The sequence below is a fragment of the Pteropus alecto genome, unplaced genomic scaffold (assembly GCF_000325575.1).
Source record: "Pteropus alecto unplaced genomic scaffold, ASM32557v1 scaffold95, whole genome shotgun sequence".
NCBI classification, from domain to species: Eukaryota; Metazoa; Chordata; class Mammalia; order Chiroptera; family Pteropodidae; genus Pteropus; species Pteropus alecto.
The window spans coordinates 14297456-14303445 of NW_006441071.1; the positions used below are offsets into that span (position 1 = coordinate 14297456).

The 5990-nt window shown below is 38.9% G+C and overlaps 1 pseudogene; it reads left to right on the forward strand.

Annotated features, from left to right (window-relative positions):
* Positions 1-5602: 5602 nt before the first annotated feature.
* LOC112485030 lies at positions 5603-5721 on the forward strand (annotated as a pseudogene).
* Positions 5722-5990: the final 269 nt, after the last annotated feature.

Consider the following 5990-nt stretch of genomic DNA (forward strand, 5'->3'; position numbering starts at 1 on the left):
GCATTCTGTCTGAATTAACAAGTCAAAACTTGCTGATTAGTCATAAGGTTACAGTAATTACTTATTTCCTCACCCTCTGCCAGATAGGTAACCATAACAGGAAGAGAGTATATATAGTCTGGGTCCAGAGCCAGAAGATGGGAAGTTAACCAGATCAGAATCATTCATTCAAGGATCAGAGTCAAATGACCAACCACAGATCCAAGAATATTAGACATTATATTTTTAGGGGGTTTTCGCAATAGGGTCTTCATATTGATGGATTACTAGCCTATCACAAGAATGCCTGGCTGGTGTTAGACAAGGAAGGCCCTGGCGACTAAGTGCCCACACTTGCCTTTTGATGCTGCCTCTTGGGCCAGAGTAAGGCAAGGTCAGGGGCCAGACTGACCTAGACAGTGTGTGCCTCTTGAATATACTACCCCAGCCATGTGACGTCAAGAGGCTCCATGAGAGGCTGCTAGGGTATATATTAGTGGGTTTATCTCTGAATGGACAATGCTGACTGTCTCACAAGTTGATGCCACTTGGTTTTTGTTTCTGAGTAAATAAAATACTAAAGATTTGTAGCTCCCATTTTAACTTAAATGGCTACAAACACAAGTCTGTTGAAACTCCAGGAAATAAGTGGTTATACATAAATATGTTTTTTAAAGAGTAAGGGTACAATGAACTCAACATGAGTCAGCATATGGGAATATTACTTAGGGGGCGAATGTGACACTGGAACTTGAAAACAGACACCTAGCAGAAAGTTCTTTTTTCTGCATGCATCTTTTTGACCACATATTTTTAGACACCTATTATGTGCCAGGTAAATGTTATATGCCAGCAAGGCACAGATACAAGAGCTAGCTAGTTCTCAAGGGGCCCAGGATCTGGTGATTTCTCTGTGGGCCACTTCTAGATTCATATGTTCCTATTGCTTTCAGATTTCAAGAATTCTAAAAGGGGAAATGAAAATTTGGGATAAATGAAAAAGGAATTGATTCATTAGTTTTGAGATGATTTAATGATCAATTAGAGGAAAGATACAGAGAGTATAACTGGTAGTTTGTCTTTCTTCACATGTAATGAGGAGGTCTGTGCAACAAGAGAGAAGATATTAAGATAGAATAGATGTAAAGACTTTTCCTTCTTGGCTTTAAAACAATGAAAATATTTGCATAGACTCTAGGTACATCTTGGGTTTGTGTGCAAGTGTATGTGTGTATTTATCCACCCGCCTCCAAATTTCTATATTGGAGTCCTAACCCCCAGTACCTTAGGATGTAACTATATTTGGAGAATAGGGCCTTTAAAGTGGTAATTAAGTTGAATGAGGTCATCAGGCTGGGCCCTAATCTCACATGACTAGTGTCCGCATGAAAAGAGATTAGGACATAGGCTGGCACAGAGGGAAAACCGTGTGCAGATACAGAGAGAAGATGGCCATTTACAAGCTAAGGAAAGAGGCCTCAACCCTGCCAATACCTTGATCTCAGACTCCTGGCCTCCAGGACTGTTAGAAAATACATCTATTGTTTAAGCCACCCAGTCTGTGTTACTTTGTTAATGACAACCCTAGCAAAGTAATACAAACAGATATGCAAATTGAAGGACTCCAGCCCTAAAGGTTTTAGGAACTTAAAAACCAAACATATGTATCAGGGCTACTTTAGAAAGAAATATTCTCAGGTGCTGGGCTTGCTAAATTCAATGGTAGAATGAGAAATAATCCTAACTGGATACTCTGGCTACATGGATGTTATGTGCTTTATGATTCTACTAGCTCGTTCACTCAGTGAATATAGGTTTTTAAGCTCCTGCTGTGTACCAGCTTTGACCTACGTGTAAGAAATACAGAATGATTGACACAGGGATTTGTCCTCAAGGAACTAGTTATGGATGACTGTTGCTACGGAATGAGGTCTTATGATGTATATAAGAGCAGGGCACCTAACCCAGCAGGGCGGTTTTTCCAGCTCGTATTCCCGCAGTCAATGGACTTACACTTGGTCTTTTCCTTACTAATTTCTCCTAAAGTCCTCTTTCTTATTGATCTTCTCCAGTTCTTTTTTTTTTTTTTTTCTATATGACTAAGTATTGGATATCATCCCAGAATGTATAGTAATTCAGTTGGGCTCCCAGGAAGGCTTTCAGAGAACATGACGCAGTTTATCAGACTTTGTGTTAACTCTGACCTGGAGCATTATCATCTATCTGACTCGATTCCAGAAAAGAGAAGCACCTTCTGTGACCTCTTCACTTGTGTTTCAGGCCATAAATAGGTGCTGAGGCCCTGCCAAGTTGGGGCACTGTGGTTCATAAGGGTCTGTCAGTTTCTCACAAACGTTATGTAGCAGTAGAATTACTATTCCACCCAAAGTGACTCATAAAATCTGCACTTCTTAAAAAGGGAATATTAGAAATCTCACCTCTTGCCTATCACTAAAATGAAATGATAAGTTCTGGTTCTCAGTTGAGTGCCCAAAAGAGTCCTTAGAGGAACCAAAGGAGAAATCTGGGAAACTACACTTTGATTTGCCCAAGGGATATATTAGGGAGCAGGCAAAGTAGAATTTTTAGGTAATATTTTAAATCTAGGATTGGATAAAATAGAAATGATGTTTGATATCTATTTGTACTTTACATCTACTTGTATCTATTTTTATTCAGGGTTCTTCAAAGAAAGAGGGGTGGGGGACTTATTTTAGGAATCGTTTCATATGAGTATGGGGGATGGCAAGTACAAAATCTGCAACATAGGCCAACAGGCTGGAAGCTCACGCAGGGTTTCTATGAAGCAGAATTCCTCTTTTGTGGGAAACTTCGATTTGCAATTAAGGCCCTCAGCTGATTGTATGATACTACCCACAATATGGAGAATAATCTGCTTTATTTAAAGTCTGCAAATTATAAATGTTAATCACATCTACAAAATACCTTCGCAGCAACATCTAGGCTACTGTTTGACCAAACAACTGGGTACCATAACCTCACCAAGTCGACACAGAAAATTAACCATCACATTATTCTTAACTAAAAGGAGTAATGTGAATTCTTCGTCATGTTATTGAATAAGAATCTCAGTGATGGTAACAAGTAATCACAAAAATTCTCTAAACTTTATATTCATTTCTCTTTATATGCTTTTCATCTTAAAGTTTTGAGCCACTGCTTCACAAGGCAGGCAAGTCCATCTTTTAATAACTCTCATAGTTGACAAGCCCTTGCTTGAATTGATTTAGTCCCAATCCCTCTTCATATAACTGACATGCCTTAACTGCAGTTGTACCCTCTGGAACAACACCGAAGCAGGATGAAGACCAATTCATCTAAAATAATGTCCAATGTGTGTTCTATGAGATGTTCATTTTATGTAATGCTCAGCGTGCGAGTGGGGGATAGAGAAGGTTCTGTGGTCAAATAAGGCAGGGAAAGATTGCTTATAAGCTCTTACTTTGGAAGATTTATATGACTCATATCAAAGGCTTTGAAATTCTGCAGCAAAGAAAGAAGTTAAACTAAACTTTAACTGAGCATTTCCCAGACACCTGACCTTGGAAAATCCCCTTTCTTCTTTTCAACACCATCCTACAGAATATAAATTGAAAAAGTCTACAAAACTTTCTGACACTATCAATAAACAGCCTTTAGTTTAGATACTCTGTCTCCTTGGTTACCCCATGATTGTTGTATTAGAGCTCTAGAACACACCACCCCAGTCCTTAAAATAATAGCAATTTATTATTTTCCCAAATCTACAGTTCATGGGTGATTCCAATGATCTGGGCTGGTCTTAATTGATCTTAGGTGGGTTTGCTTATGTATCTGCGGAAGTGGGTAACCTGGGGGCGTGGCTAGTCTAGTCTAGCCTTGGCTGGGATGACTCAGCTTTATTAAATGTGCCTCTCATATTGTTCCAGTAGTCTATCCTGGGATATTCTCATTGCAGTGACAAAGACTGAAGCAGAGGAAATGGAAGCAGGCAAACAAATGCTTTTCTAAGTCTCTGCTTGCACCACCTTTGCTAACATTATGTTGGCCAAAGCAAGTCCCCTGAGCAAGCTCAGGGTGGCAGGGTTCTACAGAGTTATAGGGCAAAGGGGAAGGATGTGGGGTGGCCATTAATTGAGGCCATTGGTTGTATTCATCTCTAATGCAACTGTCAAATGCAAATCTGATAAATGATGTCAAAATAGGTGCATCAAAATTGCCAGGGAGTGCATAGTAAAATTGCAGGTCTTCAGATTCCCACCCCTCAGAGATGCTTAGAGTGGGATTGGGTACCTATAGTTCTAAAAACTCCTCAGGTAATACTGATGATGAGCATGTTTGTGAACCCCTGGTCTAGAACTCATTTCTGTTTAATAATATTAATTAAGCTCTTATGATGATAAGTGCCTCAAGGGATATAGAAAGAGGTTTAAGCTGAAGTTGGTGTTTCTTCCCAATGAGCTTCTAATTTCAGGCAGATAAGACTAATATGTGATAGTTATGTAGCAGCAGATGAGTTTTCAATCCCATTGTTGCCATGACTCTTCCCTGGCCTAAAATCTGTCCTGGCTCTAGGGATCCATGGTATTAGATCATTTTATTACCTAACTGACACATTTCATTCTGTGTGTGCCATGCAAATTTAGCTAGACTTAAAAGGGACTGAGAATAGATGTTTTCTTCCCAGAGGACCAAGGATGCCAGGGGATCAGTAGAGTTACTATTGTAAGTGAATTAACTGTGAAAATGTATTAGTACCAAGCATCTGTAGACTGAATAAAGTAATCTCCCAAATATACATACAACTGTTTTCCCCAAAGATATTTATATACTGTTATGATTAGTAATAGATAGGCATTACTGAAGTCATTATAACCAATTATTTGTGTATTTATATATAATCTCAGTCAACAGAGAGTGAATATATAACTAATTAATATTTTGTGGAAGTTCATATAATTTTTTCAGTTTAAAAGTTAGAGACTATATTAGTCTGTTCCTGCTGCCATAACAAAATACAGCAAATTAAGTGGCTTAAGCAACATATATTTATTTTCTCACAGCTCTGCAGGCTGGAAGTTTTTGATCAAGGTGCCAGCAGTGTTGATGTCTGATGAGAGCCCTCTTCCTGGCTTGTCCTCACTGCGTCCTCACATGGCCTTTTCTCTGTGTAAGTGCAGAGGGAGAGCTCCAGTGACTCTTCTTCCTCTTATGAGAACATTAGGCCATCAGATTAAGGCCCCGCCCTTTTGCCCTCATTTAACTTTAATTACCTTCTTAAAGGCCCTATCTCCAAATAGTCACATTGAGGGTCTAGGCTTCAACGTATGAATTTTGTGTGTGTGTGTGGGAGTAGGGGCACAATTTAGTCTATAGTGGGAGCCATTGTGTTAGACTGTTATCGAATGTAATAAAATGCTTTCACCCCTTATTGATGCCATTTAGGGTTCAGAAGCTTCCCTAGCTCAGACATTTAAGGTGCTGACTCTCAAACATTTTTGGATTGTAGCTATCTGAGGTTGCTGAAAAGATCCCTTGGCCTCCCTACATCATGTGTTCCAACTAGATTATATAAAGAAATGGGACCAAAAATATGTGGATTGTATGCTTACTTTAAAAATCAGTCTATGGCCATGCCACTCTGAACAAGCCTGATCCTGTCTGATCTCGGAAGCTAAGCAGAGTCAGGCCTGGTTAGTATTTGGATGGGAAACCACCTAGGAAGACCAGGTGCTGTAGGCGTAAATAAAATTAAAAAAACATAAATAAAGGATTATAAACTGACAAGGTCCTTGCAATCTGTGAGGTCAACCAAGGGTTGCCTCACCTAAAAACAAACAAACAACCAAAAAATAAAAATAAAATGATAACCTTATCTCTAGATTTTATACTCTAGAACATTGCAATACAAACTTAAATAATCAGATGATCTTATTATGCTCATCTTGATCATGTGTTGCACTTTTAAAAGAAGAAGCAAAATTTCTTCACATCACCAATAAATATGCAGT